This window comes from Physeter macrocephalus, unplaced genomic scaffold (genome assembly GCF_002837175.3).
Source record: "Physeter macrocephalus isolate SW-GA unplaced genomic scaffold, ASM283717v5 random_1317, whole genome shotgun sequence".
Taxonomy (NCBI): Eukaryota; Metazoa; Chordata; class Mammalia; order Artiodactyla; family Physeteridae; genus Physeter; species Physeter macrocephalus.
Window position 1 is genome coordinate 6538 of NW_021146433.1, and position 18463 is coordinate 25000.

The 18463-nt window shown below is 51.3% G+C and overlaps 1 long non-coding RNA gene across 1 annotated transcript; it reads right to left on the bottom strand.

Annotated features, from left to right (window-relative positions):
• Positions 1 to 499: 499 nt before the first annotated feature.
• LOC114485355 (uncharacterized) lies at positions 500 to 17886 on the bottom strand. The gene is made up of 4 exons (XR_003678825.1): positions 17835 to 17886; positions 7724 to 7779; positions 6552 to 6593; positions 500 to 564 (listed from the first exon to the last, which is right to left on the bottom strand). It is a non-coding gene; the product is annotated as an uncharacterized lncRNA (long non-coding RNA).
• Positions 17887 to 18463: the final 577 nt, after the last annotated feature.

The following is an 18463-nucleotide window of genomic DNA, read 5'->3' on the forward strand; positions in this document are numbered from 1 at the left end:
GGGAGAGGTTTAGGACCCAGTTCTCTTCTCCCTTCCAATTTTCTGGAGAAGCCATAAAGAGCCTGCATTTCTGCGCAGAATAGCTGGCTTAGCCCTTATATGATGTGCCGGGTCTTCCCTTCTCTTGGTCAATACTGCGGCTACTTGGGAATGACCCAAGGATCTGCTTCACCCACGTTCTCCTCTAGGCAAATTTGAGGGACGATAATAAAAGAGAGAACTCCACTCACTCCTCTCCCCACAAGAGCAGGCAGGGAGAGACCACAGGGCTGAAGACCCCAAGGTGCAAGTCACGGAACATCCGTCTACATTACCTGCTGCCCCACAGCTGCCACTGCCCTCCCCCACCCAGGAGCTGGCTCCCCACCTGTAGGACACAGAGCAGGGGCGTCACAGCCTAGAACAGCCAAGCCCTCTGCTTGGCCAACACACTTCCAGGAGCCAAGACAGTTGGCAGAGACCTTTTGGGTCCTCCCAAGAGTGCCCTCCCACATCTTACCTGATGAGGTCAATAGGTTGAAACTTATAAAACACCCCATAGCGTGCCCATTCTTGATACAGCAGCTAAACAGAAAAAACAGGGAACCAGATTAGAGGTGAAGCAGGCAACTATGCACCTTTTCTTATTCAGCTTAGCAAGTCAACATTTGATACACACCCCCTCCCCACCAAAGCCATCCTGGCAAGTCAAAGTTGAATCCCCAAAGCCCAGCTTCCAGGAGAATTCTCATGAGATATCCACAGGGAGAGTCCAAAGGCAGGAGGCTGGAGAAGCTGACTTCTCCTCCCCAAATAATAAAGGTGATCTTCATCACACTCTGGGTGCGCTGCACCTACCAAGCAAAACCCCTCGCTCTTCACTCCCTCGCCTTGCTGAGTCCAGCCAGATGAGCCCTGGCATTCATTTATTCACTCGTTTAATAAGCACTGACTGAATATCCACCTTGTGCCAGGCCCTGTCCAGACACTGGATAAAGCAGTAAACCGGACAGAGTCACCGCCATCATGGAGCTGACCCCTTGTGTGCAGAGACAAATACTAACTGATAAATGCCACGGAGAAAAATAAATCAAGGTAGGGAGTAGACTATGAAGAGGGGAGTAGGGTGCTATTTTAGACAGGATGACAAGGGAACACCATTTACAATAGCCAAGACACAGAAACAACCTAAATATCCATCGACGGAGGAATGGATAAAGAAGATGTGGTACATATACACAACGGAACATCACTCAGCCATAAAAAAGAACGAAATGATGCCATTTTGCAGGGACATGGATGGACCTAGAGATTGTCACACTGAGTGAAGTCAGACAGAGAAAGACAAATATCATATGATATCACTTATACGTGGAATTTTTAAAAATGGTACAAATGAACTCATTTACAAAACAGAAACAGAGTCACAGATGTAGAAAGCCAACTTACGGTTACCAAGGGGGGAAGGGGGGAGGGATAAACTGGGAGGTTGGGATTGACATATACACACTACTATATATAAAATAGATAACTAATAAGGACCTACTGTAGAGCACAGGGAACTCTACTCAGTACTCTGTAATGACCTATATGGGAAAAGAATCTAAAAAAGAGTGGATATGTGCCTATGTATAACTGATTCACTTTGCTGTACACCTGAAACTAACACAGCATTTTAAATCAACTAGACTCCAATAAAAATTTTTTTAAAAAGATAAAAAATAAAATAACAAAATACATTAATTTTAAAAATAAAGTAATTATTGATAGGTATGTAAAAAAAAAAAAAAGAAAAGACTGGCAAGGGAGGGCCTCTCTGAGGAGGTGACATTTGGGCCGAGACTTGAAGGAAGTAGGTGGTTATGTTTCAGCTAGAAGAACACTCTTTCTGTGCCAAGGCCTAGAGGAAAGGGCAAGTCCTAGGATGAAGAGGGAAGCCGGAAGGCTGGCGCTGAGCAAGGGGAGAATCTTGGGACATAACCCCAGTTAGAAAGGACTGGGGTGGCCCGATCAGTCAGGGGCTTGTGGGCCATGCAAAGACCTTTGGACTTTGAAGGAAGCCATTAGGAGGGTGGCAGCAGTGGTGTCGGCGGGGGGGATACGATCTGGTACTATTAGAGTGTAGATGGCTCACTCCGGCTGCTGCAGGGCGAACAGTGAGAGCTGGTATAGGAGTAGGGGAGCTACTGTAATGGTCCAGGGGAGGGGTGATGGTGGCCTGTACCACAGAGGCAGTGGGACAAGCAGTGAGAAGGGGTTTATTCGGCTTGTCTTTTAAAGGGAGAGTCAATAAGATTTACTGTTGGATTGGATGTGGGGTGAGAGGAAATGAGAACGTGGCCTGAGCAATTGAGTAGATGGTGATTTTATTCACTGAAATGGGGAAGAACAGGCTAAGGAGGGGGAACCAAGAGTTCCATTTGGGAGGTGTTTGTTGGAGACGCCATGTAGATGTCCACGTGGGGATACAGAGTGAGCAGCTGGGCATAAAAGTCTGGAGTTCAAAGGAGAGTCCAGAGTCAGAGAAGACATGATCTGTAAAGTCATCAAGTTACGGATGCAACTGTCGAAGAGAGAGAGGTGGAGAAGAGGCGTGACGCCCAGGCCCTGGGTGCTCCACCGTTCAGAGGTCAAGGGGATGATGAAGAACAGCAGAAGAGCCAGAGGAACAGTGGTGACATGGCACAGAACTAGAAGTGGGTGGTGTCCTGGAGACTCCAAGCGGAGAAGGTGAGCATCTGGGTCAAATACGGCTGATGGGTCAGGCTGGATGAGAACCAAGAAGTGACCCTGGACCCAGTGACCCATGGTTGACCTCGACAAGAGTGGTTCCAGACGGGCCAGATGGACACAGCAGGGGAGATCACCAGGCAACCCCTGGAAGAGCTGGAGCTCCAGGGCGTCAAACCGGGGAGGTGACGCAACGATGCCTGCACACCACCCGTGTGGCTCTGCCGGGCCAGCTCGCACAGCCCTGCAGGGGTGGGAGGGTGCTGTAGACCCTTCCCTGTCTCTACAAATGTTTAATCACCCAGTTCGAGACCAGGTGGATCGGGCTAAGCCCCGGGTTACAGGGTCCCGGGACAGACCAGCAGTCAACAGGGATGAGCCTGTGTGCGCCAAGTGCAAGAGGACAACCAGAGTAACTTGCAACAGTCCCTTTAAACCTGCAGAGTCTAGAGCTTTCTAAGGAGCTCCTAGCAAATACACTCTCTCCCTCAGAGTCATGCCATGTCCTCTTCACCTACCGGCCAAGCCTGCGAACAGAGCCAGGAGGCTCTGCAGCTCCTTCTCACAGAGCCTTATTTCGGAGGCCTCGGATGTAATTCCAAGCATGTGCGTCTGACCCCAAACCTTCAGGGCAGGAAGCAACAAGGGGACCACACCATCTGCTGGATCAGAGCATACAGGAGGCCAGGTCGGCTTCCTAGGGTCACATCGGTCAGTTGGCTTAAGTATTCCATGGGACTGTAAAGAAGCCAACTGTTAGAACCATCTGCGATGCCAGAGACGGCAAGATGCGTGAGGCTCGGGGCCCTCCCTGGGGCCGCGAGCTCCTCAGAGAGCAGCTGGGCCTGGGACAGACACAACGGCACCAGCTGTGGCCGCCTTAGAGGCACTGATGGGACAGGGTGGCCAGGATGGGAGAGGATGGAATTCTACCTCCAGATCCTGCAATGACCTGTTGGATTTTTTGGCAGGTCACTTCCCCGTTAGGAAAACGGGGGTTGTGCAGGATGGGAAAACTAGTCCTCAAGTGAAACCAGGAAGAAAGGTACCTTTCCCGTCAGAAAGACAAGACTGACTTTTTAACTGCCCACTAGAGAAGATAATCATCTGCAAAAGCTGGAAAATTCAGGACTAAGGGTTTAGAAACTGCTGAAGTTTCTAAACTTTAAGAGGTGTACCTTCCAGGCTGTGCTTTGGGTTCCCCGTCAGTGGGCAGGGGAGCCACGGGGAGCTGGTGGGACTCAGGCAGACCCTGGAAGATGGTGACAGTCCCTCCCCCGGGATGCCTGAGAAAAGCAGGTAAGTCTGGCGGATGTGGAATGAGGTGGCTGCTGGCAGTAGCAGGGGTCCATCCACACCCTCGCAGCCCAGCTCTCTAGAAAGGCAAGAAACCCCTGCTCTCCAGAGGGAGGGAGTCGCTCGTGAATTACCCTCTGGGAGGGGGCTGAGTCATCGAGACCGCAGGCTGCGCCGGGCGAGCTGCGGCACATCCCCGGGACAGCCACAGATCGCAGAGAAGAAGGAGGCGAACCCCAGGTACGGGCAGGAGGGGCGGATCACCCCTACAGGCCCCCAGGGGGGCGGTCTCCCATCAGTTCGCAGCCCTTCTCCACCTCCTCCAGCACCAAATTCGAGGGTTCTCCCTTGCACCCAACCAAAATCCTTCCCGCAGCCCCCTCTGGAAGAACACTAGACTCTTACGAGGGAACACATACGAATGAACGTGCTGCGCATACTCAGAGATCTCGGCTGGTTCTTTCAAGATACCTTTTAGGTCCCACCCATATGCCTCTGAAGCTCTAGGAAGGAAGCCAGCACGGCAGCGAGAGGTCCCCTTGCCATACATGAAAGACCACGTCCACCTGCTGGTAGCACTGGCTGGAATTTGGACACCAGGGTTTTAGTCCTGACGGGACAATCATTTCATGGACATTGGAACCAGTCTCCCTGCCGTGCTGGGTATCCATTTCCCAAGCCAAATGGACAGAAAAAAGCTTTCACTCTCACTCCTGGTTTCTCTTATTTCCCATCACAACAAACTTTATTTCCCTAACCATGACCCCGGCAGAGGCAAATAAGGAGGCCAGGACTGGCTGGCAAACCCAAGGAAAAGCCACAAGAAATGGGTTGCTTGTCTTCCAGAGACACTTGTCCACCTTCACCGAGCAACCACCAAGAAGCAGCTCTGTGCCGGCTGGCCTCCCTCTGCCTGCCAGATTCTACCCATTCCATCCTTTGGGGTGTGCACTGGGAGGAAGGAGTACTGGCCTGAGCAAAACAAGTCCTGGGAGGGAAACATTTTGTTAAAAGGTTCTATCGTTAACAATAATATAATATCACTCCAGGCAAAGGCACATATATTTCAGATAGTCTACAACTTGCTTCTCTCTGCCTCTGTGCAGGTAACCGGGGGGCTGGCTGATTTTTCCCAGGAGTACTGTGTGTTCCTGATCTCTGGAATGTTCCTGTAAAGTGTTCTACCTTGAGGGGCTGAGGGTTACCACCCACCCAGCAGGAGGTCTCTTAGGTGGGCAGTAGGTGGTGATCACTCTTTAAAGGGCAGTAATGTGAAAAGAAAAAGTAGGAGGACAGAAAATGGCTGGGGCCCGGGAGGTGAGATGTGGGGAGAAAGGCTTCCACCTTTTCCTTTAAATGTGATCCGGGACTTTTCAGGAAATTAAACACCACCGAGACTATTAGCATCAGATAGAAAACAGATGAGGTTAAAACATGGAAAAACTACAGCAGATTCCCTGGGCAGGCAGAGCAGGGGACATATGTAAGCAATCACAGCAGTATTCCTGGAAAAGACCTTTTTATGTTTTTAATACTTAACACTTCATAACAGGGACTAATAGACTGGATAAAAAGAAGGCTGCTCAAAAGCAACCTGGGGGATGAATGATTTTCCAGACAGCGGAGTCGGGGTGGGGAGAGGGGTACACGGGCTTCTATTCCTCATCCTCGCCCACCCTCGTCTGTTCACCAGAGTCGCTGAAGGCTGGGGAACCTGGGTGGGAGGATGGCAGGAGGGGGTGATGGCCAGACGGGCAGCCCCCACTAAAGAGGCTGGGTGATGCTCAGAGCATCAGGCCGTGGTGGGAAGGGTGGTACCCATGCTCCTAGAGTACCAGACGACAGAAGAAACGGGATCTAGATGGAGGGCTGGGGACAAGAGCTGTCCAGGCAGGAGCTGTGACTGGCATAGGGGGGATCCTCCAAAGGGACCCTTTTCCCTCCCTTAAATATAACCTATTTCTAGCTGCCCGGAATATGCAGCAGGTTTCTCATGTATCGTTTGGGAATGGCTGTACCCTACCTGTCTGCCTCGACAGAGAGGATAAGAATAACTTAAGGGCGACCCTCCCCAGACAAGCCATAACGGCATGGATACTGGCATATTTTTAGCAGGAACACTAGATTTGAGGGGCAGAGGGGCACTAGCCCCTTCTCCGTTTATGGCAGCAGTGTTGTCATGGGCAAGGTGCACAATCGTCTGTGCCTCAGTCTCCCCATCTATCAATGCAGGGATCTGGACGCTCGGTGTTTCTCAGCCAAAGCTCTCTTGTCATCAGGGGCAGGGGTACTGCCTCTGGGTGCGACTGTGGGGTGTATCTCAGGATGACTGGCACCACCAGTCCACCAGGCACTGAATGCCAACAGCACCCCCACACACAGTCACGTCAACGAGCAGAAATGCCCTCCCATTTCCAAACGCCTGGGGACAGGGAGCTGTAGAAGAACGGCTGGAAATAGGTAAGCAGTAAAGGGAACACCCAGGACACGCCTACGCAGCCCCCCACCCCCGCGTGGTCCTCGAGGGCAGCGCCAGGCCGGCTTACCTTTCTGTCATTCACGTCATCCCCTGGACCATCACATTCACCCTGCAGCAGGGGAAAGCCAACGGAATGATCAAAAACAGAGAAAGGGTTTTCTTTTACGTTTTCTAACGTTATCCCTTTCTTTCACTCCCATTTAAGGAAGGTCAAGAGCATGACATGTAAGGAGACACCGGTCTGCTTCCCTGGTCACCAGCACCTGCTGTGTTTCCTGCGGGCAGCTTCTCACCCAGGGCGGCTCCCCTTACAGGCCTCAGAGACCCCCCTGCACCTCCTCACAGCAAATGCGACAGCGGAGCCCAACCTGGAAACGGACCAGCACATCAGGAAAACCCCCCGGCGCCCTGGCCATACCCGGCAGAGCCTCAATTCGCGTGTGCCCACAGCAAGGATGCTGGCGAGGAGAAAAGGTCACCTGGGAAGTTCCTGCGGGCACTCAGGGGTCCCCACCCCAGGGGTCTCATTTGGCACCACTGTGGGGTAGATGCTAAAGCGACCGATGGGGCGGACAGGGCAGCCTGGGGGCGCCGAGTTCACGGGCCAGTTCAGTTCCTCACGAATCATCTTGAAGAATATCACCGCATTATGTTATAGCATGTTTGTAACACTACTCTCAGCCAAGAAGAGCTTTAATTACAGTCTCTCTGTTTTCTTAACCAAACAACAGTATAAGGGATCTTGAGAGACATCCTCAAAAAATGTCAAGATAGAAAAAAGATCTGACACTTAATACATCCTCGCACAGGATGAGGCATTTCACATCCACACAAAGCTATCACATATAAAATATCACTTGCAGTCATTTGAGGGCCTCACGGTGCAGCCTGCGTTATCATCCAGGTCTGGGACTTGCACTTCCCTGCTATCTACCCACCTTCCCCGTCTCCCTTTAACCCTCCACACGCCGTTATCTGTCTTCTCACACCTTCCCCAAAATCAAGGCAGGGAGTGCGGGGAAGCCCAGACAAAAACCAGTTCGTTCTGCCATCGGGGAAATAACGGAAACAGTTTGAGGCAACTGGCAAAAATCAACCGGGGATTATTTTCATTCGCAAGGGGTCCGGAACCAGCCCAGGTGGTTCAGCGTCGCCATTCCTTCCTGCCTCCCCGCCCGTGTATCCACCACCACGTCGCCTGCAGTGTTCACCCTTCTGGCTGATGGAGGTGGTACTCACGTCGTGCAGCGGGTAGGCAGCCTCGTAGATGTTATTTGCTATCAGAGAATTAATACCTGCAGAAGAAGGCAGACGAAAACGGTAACTGGAGGGCAGGGGTTTCTCAACTTGACCTTGGTCTTCTGATAAATACTAATTCCCCCAGCCCCACCTCTCAGCTGAGAACCCCTACCCCTCCAGCTCCACCCAGTCGAGAAGTTCCTTTCGGGCTTGACTTCTTAGCATAAGAATTTAACAGTATTTTTTCATTTCCCAAATGCAAAGTTATGATTGCACAGCAGATACGCTCTCTCAGACGTCACGTCCGTCCTGTCCTCGTACACTCAGATCCCTCTGGTCCCGGAACCCTCACCACCCCCGCCTCCACGGCCACAGCCGCGCGCTGAGAGTATCCGTGTTCAGCGACCGGCATAGGCACGACCATGCGGATTACCGTAATTATAATCGATAAACGCGTCCGTCAGAGCACCCCACCGCACTTCATCTGAACTCGTCCCCGGCCCCTCCCTGTTCCTTCACAAGGCAGCGCGCACTACGGTCCACGACTGACCTGCCTGCACCCTTAGATCCCTAGGGCGGTGGTTCCCAAAGTGTGACCTGGGGAACCCCGGGTGTCCCCATGACCCTTTCAGGGGGTTCATAAGGTCAGACTGCTTTTATAATAGTACTAAGACACTGTTTGCTTTTACACTCCTATTCTCTCACGAGTCCACAGCGGAGTTTTGTGACCTGTGATGACATCGTCCCCGGACAGCTAATGGAACGTGGGCTTGTGTATCCTTGTGCTTTAAACTCTTCTCAATTTTAACTTCAAATATAGTTAAGTATTGATCAATATAACGCACCTAGATGAAAGCCCTGTAGGCGCTCTCGGTAATTTTTAAAAGTGTAAAGAGGTCCTGAGACCACAAAGTTGGAAAACCGCCTAACAGGGGATCCAATGTTTTTTACTCCCGACAGTACTGCACAGCACTGGGCACACACACAGCAGACCCTACTAAACAGGTGTCGCGTGAAGGAGTGGCTCCAGCCCTGTAACTCCAAGACGCTCACCACAGAGAAGCTCCTGTTCAGCACAGGGCCACTACTATTCCCTCACTGCATTCGTGTTTGCATTCAGAGACTATAACGTGCCCTGCATGTTCTGTCACTCAGGACAGTCTGCCCCGGGCTGCTGGCTCCCAGGTGGAAGGGATCATATCTCACCAGCTCGAGGACCCTGCCTGCGGGGATGCGGGACGCACACTCAGTGGGGGCAGTGGGGCGGCAGGGGGCGGGGTCTCTGATACACAGTGATTTCCCTTGTCTCAAGCACGCTTTCTGCCCTGAACCATTCTTTCCGGAGACACTGCAGACAGTGGTGTGAAGAGGAGAAATTCGATTTTGGAGGGAAACACGCATGACGTCCAAATGCTAAGTAATCTGCATCTGCACACGACTCTGGAGAGACGGCCAGGCTGCGTGACAAAGCCAGACGACAGTGACTCGTTAAAATTCATGGCTTTCCACCTCCCGCACCCAGTCAGCGCCCCATCGCGTGCTCGGAGCCTCAGAGGTTCTCCAACAATCCTCCTCCCTCCATCAGCCTCCTCTTGCTCAAATCCTGCCCCTATTCGCCTGCGATGCCAGAACGGCTGGCCAGGGGCCCACGTGGGAGCAGAGGCCCTCGGGAGGCTGCAGGGGCGCCTGGCAGAAGCGGCCACCCTCCCAGTGAGTTGAGAGCCGAGACTTCAGTGCTGCGGCGTCACCCAAGGGCCAGCCCTTTCCTGATTTTACGTCTCCTCCTTGGCATGCACAGAAAACATCAGCAATAACGGGGGTGGGGGGTGGGGGGGAGATGGGGGATGGAGGGTGTGTATAGGGAGTACGGGCTGGGGAGAGGTGCCCCGGGGCTGAAGGGGCTGCAGATGTGTCCTCCTCCGAGGGCTACAACTTCACTCTGAGCATCATTAATCAGTTCAAGAGCCATCATCACAGCAATGTGAAGCCACCCTACAATCATCAAGGGAGGGATCCCAAGCCGGGAGGGGGCGGGGGGCGGTTCAAAGCTGTCGACATGGATACAGGCTGACGCATCACAGGCGGACAGGGCTCCAGCTAGACCGCACCCCACGCAGTACCCAACCCAATCCCTGCGCCCACAGCCACCCCCTGGTTGCCACGGCGGCAGCATATTCCCTGAAGACAGTCGCCAAACTGCGTGGAAAAGCTCAGCAGGTGTGGAGCTCCCCTGCTAATTCTCGGCTTTGCTTAGAGAGTAGGCCAGCGTCTGAGAGCGCTGGGCCGACCACCTGAACTCCTGGGTCCTGCCACCAGAGCTTCAAAAAAGATCTCGAATCGTCGGAGGTCTAAAGCTATGCACCCTACGTCTCATCTGAAACAGAGTTCCTTGGCACTGAATGCCAGTTTCACTTCTCGAATGTTGTTCACGCCTTGTTTGGTGCCCTCCAAAGGCCTGCAAGCTACCTGAGGCAGGGAGCACGCCCCTCTCACTGGAGTCTCCCAGGGCTCCCGCCTCGCTGCTGGGAACACAGAAGGGATACTCTTCTGTTACCCAAAAGAGTAAGCGGCCCTGTGGCGAAAGTGACCTCAGCATCTCTTCCCATGTATCACAGGCATCTACCTACCTGCTACTCCAATTTTCTTTGGCCACCCATGCTGATGAAGGAAACTTAACTCTGGCTGACTAGTCTGCTTCGTAAGAGAGGAACCAAGACGACTCAGGTCATCAGAGCTGAACTGTCCTAAACCAGATAACCAGAGCTTCAAGACGCGGTCGTTGACTGTGTCTCTGCCCCATGGCCGCGTACCTCCCCCTATCCAGGAGGTATCTTATGGGCCATTCCGTCAGTGGCTGCTGGGCAGAGGGCAGGGATGGTACACGAAAGGAAGAGGAATGGGGAGGGGGAGAGGCAAGGTGAAAAGTAACTGTTGATCCACAACTTCACCCAAGACTGGGAACTGCTTTGGCCTCTCAGGCACAGACTCCAGACACCAAGATTCTGCCCCCAAACAAGCATGGAAATCAGTCCGAAAGAGGAAAATAATCAAACTTAAAAAAAAAAAAAAAAAAAAAAGAGTCTCTGCTTTGAAAATTGAAATTCTGAATTTTTCCTTTCTTTTCAGCAAAAAGGGCTAATTGGTTCCATCATGCATCCTCCATCTGGCCATAACGGCAAAGCTTTCTTCTTCAGGATGACTTCCAAAGTCCTTCCTCTCTGCTCTAGACCCAGGGAGAGAGAGAGAGAGACCCAATCCTTTTTTGTCCTCCTACTCCCAGAAGGGGGGCCAGCCAGAAGGAGAAAGCACTGAGAACGTTTTCCTTCCCGTCTCGCCCCAAAGAGAAGCAGTGCCTCGGCCCGAACAAAGCATGGCCCGCCGAGGACTTCTTTACTGATCCCCGAAGTCCCTTCAGGTCACCGGGGACTTCACACCTGTTGCTTAGAACCACCACTCCCCAGGGAAAAGGCTCACATCTTCTCTCTGCCCAGCACTGGCCACAGCTCCGCTGACTCAGCCAAGCCCAGCCACGCTGGTCCTCTGCAAATACAGGGTCAGGGTCAAGGACCAGAGCAGGGTGGGCTCAGGCCCTGGGACTGGTACCTGAACACACCCTCGTAATATAAAACCTAAGGCCTCGCATTCAGCTTCCAAGACATCTCTGGTTCACAAGGGCTGACCCAAAGCACAGTTTCCGCTCCACCTCCCAAAGTGAGAATCTCATGAAATCTACACGTGCTGCCGGGCGACAGGGCCTGCAGCTCTGCCCCTCCAGGCCAAACACCAGGACAGGGACTTAGAGGGATGACACTCAACTCCTGAAAACTCATTTGGTTTGGATTCCCGCCCCTGAACGGGGCCCAGGCTGCCCGGCGCTCTGCTTTCATCCCTGTATTCCAGCCGGACGTAAATCTAAACCAGAGCCCCCCCGACAGTGCATTGAACAGAGACTATATTTACCCATCACCAAATTGCCTTGACATGTGCTTAATTACTTAAATGCCTTTAATCCCAAGCCTTTTCTTCTAACAAAATATAAACCAGTTCAGCTGGATGAATGATAAACCAGATGTTTACACCACACAACATGGTCTGGCTTCGGTCAAAATAATTAAGACACTGTCTCCTGAGTAGGCAGGGGAGATGCCCAAAGCACACATTTGTTTAAATACTCTGACACCAAAACATCTATGAAAATGTAGCTCCATCAAGCTGTAATTTTCTGTCCATGAAAAGGCAACAACTAGCATGTGAAGGAACAGGAAAGGTGTCAGTCAGGGAAGCCTGGGCGTCTTTCCACGGCAAAGGGCACTTGAAAGGCACTCCAGAATGGGGCGAACGGGCACAGTCCTGAACCCGACCGCTGACCTGACGTTATGCTGATTAGGAGGCACCATCGGGCTGGGCCAAGTCTGTGATGACTCACAGGCGACCACCTCCCTGCAGATCCCAAACTCACAAGTACTTCCAGGCTCTGGACATGGTGTGTGTATCAGCCCACCACCCCTCACTTCCCAGGTAGATAAAAGGGAAGCGGCAAGTTGGCTCTTGGGGAGGTTACAGAGGAAACCCCCCAAATTAAAAGTTAGACAGTCACCAAATGCCGATCCTTTTTCAAGGTCAGCTCTCCTTTCTTTGCCTTCTTCTGCTAATTTTTATCCTGCTGCCCCTCCTTTCACCAAAGAAGAAAAAAAGTAAAGAAAAGAAAAAAAGGCGACAGGAAGTCCAAGAGACCCTACTGCTGGCTAGGACACTGAAAGGGACGAAACGGCGAGCGTCCATATAGCAAATGTTAGAAAAACCACAACAAAGATTAAGCCCTTCGCAGAGAAGACCTGGTTTCGTCTGAGGACTTCGGAGAAGCAACATTCAGGTCCCCGGAAGGCCACAGCACGTGGACTCCTCTCCCCACTCCCAGACGCAGGCAGGGCAAGAAGCCTGTGGCAGCCCATCCTGCACTCATATCGTTGTCTACCTTTAGAGTCCCTAAGAGTCACCTGGAGAGCGGGTTAAAAATGCAGCTTGGGACTAGCAGATGCAAACTAGTATATATAGGATGGATAAACAACAAGGTCCTGCTGTAGAGCACAGGGAACCATGTACACAGAGGGTAACAGCTCTCCCGCTAATTCCAGGTCACGATGCTACCCTGGCATCCCCAACTGCCAGGCCGCACCTTTGTAAATGGTCTCTCTGTTGATATTCCTGCCCTGAATGGTGGTCACGTGAGTGTGTCATTTGCTCCTGTTGGGACCCTAACCTGACTCTCTGGAGTGGCTCCCTTTCTGCCTTTTGTATCATTTGCTTTCCTTGCATGCATCGCTCTGCTAGAGAGATGCTAGACGCTAGATGCTAGATGCTAGATGCTACTCACATCCTAGACAGCCATGTGGCTTATTCGTTCTTCCCCAATGCCACTCAAACGTGAGCTCCGTAAAGGCAGGGATCTGTGTCTGCCTGAGTCCCTACTCCAGGCCCCAGTTCTAGAACATGAATGATACGTAGAATACGGATAAATATTTGTTGAATGAATGGATGTCCCAGAGGGAAGACCTCAGCTTCCACCTTCGCTGGAAAACCTTTCCCAATAACTTCATCCATTCATTAACTGATTAATTTACAAGAGCACTGAAGAGCCAAGAAACTCGGGTTCCCGTCAGCTCCAAATCTCTAACCTTGGGCTCGAAGTCAATCTCTCTGTTGGGGAAGTGGTTAATATCTAGTATCTGTTGAACCTAATCTGCACGGGAGTTAAAGGATCAAAGGAGATAAAGAGTGTGAAAGTGCTTTGCAAAGCATACAATGACGCACATGCAAGGGGTCCTTACTATCTTGGTTACAGGAAGACCTCATGTGTACGGGGAGCTCTTACCTTGTTATCTCAGCTCTCACAACAGAGAACCCAGAAGAAAAAGTATCTCAATCTCAGGCAACCGATTCCCTAAGGTTATGTACCTAGCCACGGCAGAATCCTCCAGATCCTCCTGCAATGCCTTTTCGCTCTTTCTTTACCCCAAATTCTAATGAGTTTGTTTTTTCTGTGTCCTAAATAGCACGGCAAACCTTGAAATAGCAAAACTCAGGGAGGGAGGTCACCAGAGTCAAGAACTCAAAAACACCAGCGACTGTGGGGCAAACAGCCCTAATAATACTTAGGTAATCCTCGAGGAAACTTAAATTACCTTATATTCTCAAGGATAATCCTGAATCCTACAGAAAAGCTTACGTATGCCTTTATAGAGAGACCATATGTTGATATATTCTATAGAAGAAAGCAGGGCATTTTAGAGAGACTTTAGAAAAATGTCTATGTAAAAAGATGTGGCTGAGGACATGAAGTGCTACGCCGCTGACTGTATTCCCCTCTCACTTTGGTTCAAGGTCCAATTTGCAGCCTAACTGCAGAAGCTAGAGGGCCGTATGGTTTGCATATCTGCACTCTATTTCTTCCTCCTAGTTTCCACATTCTATTTTAATTTGTGTTCTTCCTGTTTTTTATTTCTTTATTTATTATTTACATTATGCTGTTTTATTGTTTTTCTTGTAAGTCACCTCAGAAATTTTGTGGAACAAGACGGGACTATAAACAAGTCAATACATACATCTTGTATGCAGCGTAACGCTTTGCAAAAGGAGGCATTCAAAAAAATGTATTTTCTACAAAGAAGAAAGCGATAATACCAGATAAACGGGAGTGATTCTGAATTATTACTATCTTTAGTTTTATTTTTCCATCTTCTATTTCTAATCCTTATCATGTGTTCCACCTTCTAATTTCCACTGTAATTGAGGACAATGAGAAAGGGAATGAAGCTTTGTAAATTGGTCACAAAAGTCATGACCACATAAAAGGTAATTCCAAGGCTGAAGGATCAATGCAAATGCCTTGGAAAACAATTCCGCACACAATCCTGTTCTTCCTTTTTCTTTTATTTTTATGAGGCAACCCTCCTCTGGAGGAAATCTAAGCCAATTCTAAGCCCATGTGTGTTTCTCTATAAAGCCAGAGAGAAGGGCAATAAAATCGAAAACCACCCATGGCTCAAAGGTCCCTATTATCCTGAGGCCTCACAGTGTCATCCCATTCCTCATGCTTTCTGATCTTCTAAGTAAGATGGTAAGTTGGCCAAAAAGCTTAAAGGGTACTGTATTTTCCCAGGCGGAAGTCAAAGAACCTGAGGATCGGCCTTCAGTGTTCTCCTCTCCTGGGAAGCAGAGTTCAGTCCCTTGTTAGGAGCTGGTAAATCATCAGCAACTACCGTGCACCCAGCCCATAAAGACTCAGCCAAACACCACGCGGAGTTCCCTGCATCCCAAAGGCAGAGGAAGTAGGATCGGAGGAGGGAACCCAGGCTCTAGACGCAGCTCTAACGGTGCCTCCGTATGTGGCTCTGGAAAAGCCACCCCTCCTGTCTGTGCACCCTGGTAACCGGAGATGGTAATTCCTGACACACCTACCTCCCAGGGGAGTCATGAAGCTAACACTGGATAACTTATGATGATATTTAGATGCACCCACGGGAGCTGGCTGTTCTGAACCTGGGCTCCCTTTGCCCTCTGTACACTTCTAGTATCACACCTACCAGATCATCTCATAATTATCTGTTTACATGTCTGTCCACATGGCTAGACTAAGAACAGAGTATAGGAACAGAAAGAACAGACCAGAAAGTAGGTCAGATTCATCTTGCCATCTCTCAGTTTCTACAACATCATTTGACACATAGCAGGTGCTCAATAACTGTTTTCTGAATGTCAAAAAAGAAAGAAATTTTTGAAAACTACTCAACAACAAAATCCTTAAGATGTCGGACTTTGTGACATCGGAAAACAAACAAACAAACAAACAGATCCTCAAAGGGAAAAAAACTGCTGTCTTAAAGCAGAGGGTCTCTAGTGACCTTTCAACAATTTGGAGGCTGTCCCTCAAAACAAACTTTAGTTTTTAAGGACTTCCCAGTTTACAAAACAAACTAACAGTTTCCCATTTAATCTTTACAACAGCTCTGCAAGACACATAATTCTTCCCTAAAAGGGAAAACTGGGTTGGAGAGAAGTTAAGTCATTGGTCCACAAACACACGTCACAGGGAACCCACCAGCTACTGCTATGACACTAGCCGGCTGAGCACGTTTAATTAATTCACTAAAGCAAATCGACTGAGTAGAACGTTCAGGGCAGCCAGCCAAGCGCACTGGGGGATAAAAAATGATCCAGACGTATCTCAAGGACTGTCTCGGAGGTCTAAGCCACAGACACAGATAATCACCAAGAAAGACATCAAACCTGATGGGAGTTCCGAGGAGAGGGCATAAAGGGAGAAGCTGGGGGACACAGGTATTCGGTCTGGGGGTGGGCGCGGGTGAGACGTGGGGAAGGACATCGCAGCAAAGGGAAGAGCGGGAGCAAAACCAGAGAGGGCAGAAGTCACATTAACAGGAAGAAAAGCAGGAGAGATGGACAGGGTGAGAGCGGAAGGAGAGGGAAATGGGCATAGCCAGACGCTGACTTCAAGGTTCTGGGACTATCTCAGTGGCGGTATCCAGCCGGCCGCCGGCAAGGCTGGTGTGCAAAGGCGGAGAGAAGCGGGAAGGAGAAATTCACGGCTGCACGTCTTGTGTGCAGTGAGGAGGCCGAGGGAACGTGGAGAAGACAACCTTGAAGATGGGGGAGGAGGAAGAGGAAGCACAGAAAGTGTGGTCCAGGAAGGAGAAACAGGATCCTCCCTGGACACCCAGTATCAGGAGATGGAGGTTCAGTGACAGGGTTTGGAAGGATATAGGAAGACGAAGACGGAGGAAAAAGCCATGAAACACGCGCAGGACAGAGTCACCTGTGACACCCCAGGGAGCAGTTTTGGTCCAACCAAGGAGGGTGTGAGTGAATAAAAGGCAGATTACTGGAACCGAGGAGTGAACTGGACTGGAAGTGAGAGTAAATTCCAGAACTCTGAGAGAGGCCGTGAGACAATACAAACTACATCCTCAGACCCCTCGACGCCTCTGGTGGTCCTCGGTTACAAGTGCTCAAAGCGAGGGCTGCGGTCCATCCCACGGGGCTGAGGGGCCAACGCAGCACCTCACTCACTCAGAGTCTCGTCTCCTCAGCACCGTGTGCTCCAGACAAACACCGCCACAGAGAAGACCTGATTTTTTAACACTGGAGTGGGGTTTAAGATTTTGTCGTGAGATGAATACATCAAAGCGGAGCCATATACAGTCGCCCCCTGAGAGCTCCCGCACCGCTCTAACGATACCGTCGCTACTCGGCACCTGCTGCGATTCCCTCTTCAACCCCGTCCCTCAGTCCTGAGGCAGCACACGGACCCCACACAAACCCTCCAACGTTAGCTATTATTACTGCCATCGTAGTTAGTGTTCCTCAGCTTGACGGCCCACTTTATTCCCTAGACTTGCCTCTAAATGACTCTTTTCAACTAAAAGCTGCCTCAAAAGCCAAAGGTTTGTCATCCCAGGGTATGTTCTGAGCGATGAGTGACAGCAGCCCTTCCACCTGCAGGGGGATCATGTGGACAGGACGCCGCGCGTGGACCTAAGCTCAGCGTGTCACCCCCGCCTGTGTCCCCTCCGCCACCCGTCAGCATCCGGACCGCCTGCCGTACACTGCAAGCTCCCAAACACTGAGGGTCCTGCTTCCAACACAAACACCCCCAGGTTCGAAAACCAAACCACAAGGCAAACAGGTTTAGCCAGACAGGTTTAGTGGTGACAAGGACGCTGAACGCAGAAGAGGTACCGTCAGACTAACTCACCCTCCCTGGGAGTCAGTTTCTCTGACATCGAGTGAGGGGCTTGGACTAAAAGGCCTCTAAGATGCCTTTCTTCTTAAAAACAAACGAAAAAAAAGCTGCCATGATTTGGGTGCTTATTAAAACCTTTTGGAGACTGCGAAGAGAGAGGAGCTGAATTTTCGGGATCAAGTGAAAGGTGTCAGCAAGGATCCAGGGAAAGGAGAGGAAGGACAGAGACCCAGGGTGAAGGTCAGGGGGCAGGCAGGGCGTGCCCTCCATGCGGGCGTCTGTTTGTCTGGTTCTCAGTCTCCCTGGCCCCCCAGCCCCTGTCAGCACGGGCCCCGGTGGGAGGGTCCTCACCCATCATGCTGCTGGCTCGAGAGCAGCTGGTGCGCTTCAGGATCTCGTGTACCTAAAACAGATGACAGTTCGGCCGTGAGCTTCTGGGCCACATGGTGCGTCCCCAGCCTGCGGGGGAGGCGGGGGATGGGCAGGCATGTGCCAAGCTCACGGACATTCCAACAAAGCATCTAACCCCGTCACGCACACACCCCCCGTTTGCCACCCCGCCCCGCAAAACACGGAAAAGCCTATAAATTGACTGCAGTTGCAGGAGGGAAGGGGAGCCCAGACTCACATCCCTCTGGAGGGCCCAGGAGGAAGCCGGGAGGGAAGGCAAGGGGGGGGGGGCGTGCCCTCCCCACCAGCCCCGACAGTGCCCTGCCGCTGAGGGGTCCTGAGCGAGCTCCCTGCAGGGCCTGAGGGCCCGTGGCCCCCCCTGCAATGGAGCTCTCTCTCAGAGCTGCTTTGGGGACCCATGAACGCGCTTTGGCAACTAGAAAAGGGCCACCTACATCTTGGTCCTCGGTGCTATCACTTCTCTGCTTTTCCCCCAAGTCCTTATCACGCCTCCCCAGTCCGAGCAGGTCCCACACATCCTCAAGACTCCCAGTGTCACGGCGCATCCTGGGCACACGGCAGCCTGCTGC